This window comes from Odontomachus brunneus, unplaced genomic scaffold (genome assembly GCF_010583005.1).
Source record: "Odontomachus brunneus isolate Ranch 3 - 2012 unplaced genomic scaffold, Obru_v1 Obru_scaffold_086, whole genome shotgun sequence".
Taxonomy (NCBI): Eukaryota; Metazoa; Arthropoda; class Insecta; order Hymenoptera; family Formicidae; genus Odontomachus; species Odontomachus brunneus.
Window position 1 is genome coordinate 129,465 of NW_022639536.1, and position 1,183 is coordinate 130,647.

A 1,183-nucleotide genomic window follows, 5' to 3' on the forward strand; every position below is an offset into this window, starting at 1 on the left:
TATATATATATATATATATATATATATATATATATATATTGGGAGTGTGATTAAGTTCTCGCCGTTTCACCATCAGTAAAGTAAAGTAGTGCAGGCGGTATAAAAATTTTGTGTGTATAATTCAAGATGATGAAGCATCTATATTGAAGTTCTATAACCTATGTTAAAATCAGTGCGTGTCTTTCCATTAACCTATAAAGAACATTTTCTTTTCGTAGCGTAAAACATGTCAAATTTCGTGCCAAATAAACCGTTTTTGCGGGGAATTTTACTGCACTACTTTATTCAGAAGAAATCTGTAACTGAAGCACACAGAATTCTTGTAGAAACTTATGGTGATCATGCTCTGTCGGAAAGAACATGCAGAGATTGGTTTGACGTCTCTCGGCCTCAGTTCGTACGGCACCCAAGATCCTTCCTTTTATATCATTCCTAATGCTGTCAGACGTTTCGAAACTGTTGTTCGATCAACTCCTAATGATTTTGCAACATCGGATTGCGTCTGACATGGATCTTCAGCAAGTAATGTTTCCAATTCTTCGTCTTGAAACTTCAGCTACAGTAATCCCAAGCGTAAAAAATCGTGGGTTAAGCCCGGCGAAGCAGTAGTATCAACGCCAAAGCGGAATATCCACGGTTCCAAGCTCATGCTCTGCATTTGGTGGGATCAGCTGGGGGTAGTATTTTACGAGCTGCTCCAACCCAACCAAAACATCACAGGAGATCTCTATCGACGACAATTGATGCGTTTGAGCATTGAAAGAAAAACGGCCGCAATATGAGCAAAGACACGATAAGGTGATTTTGCTGCATGATAACGCTCGGCCGCATGTCGCGTTACCGGTCAAAACATACTTGGAAACGCTGAAATGGGAAGTCCTACCCCACCTGCCATACTCTCCAGACATTGCGCCTTCTGATTACTATTTATTTCGATCAATGACTAACGGCCTGGCTGAGCAACTCTTCACTTTATATGAAGAAACGAAAAAATGGATCGATTCGTGGATAGTCGCAAAAGAAGTGTCGTTTTTCGACGTGGAATTCAAATGCTGCCAGAAATATGGGAAAAAGTAGTCTCCAGCGATGGGCAATACTTTAATTGACTTGTTTTTTTATTATTTTTTTTAAATAAAGGATTTATTTTCACAAAAAACGGCGAGAACTTATTCACCCTCCCAAT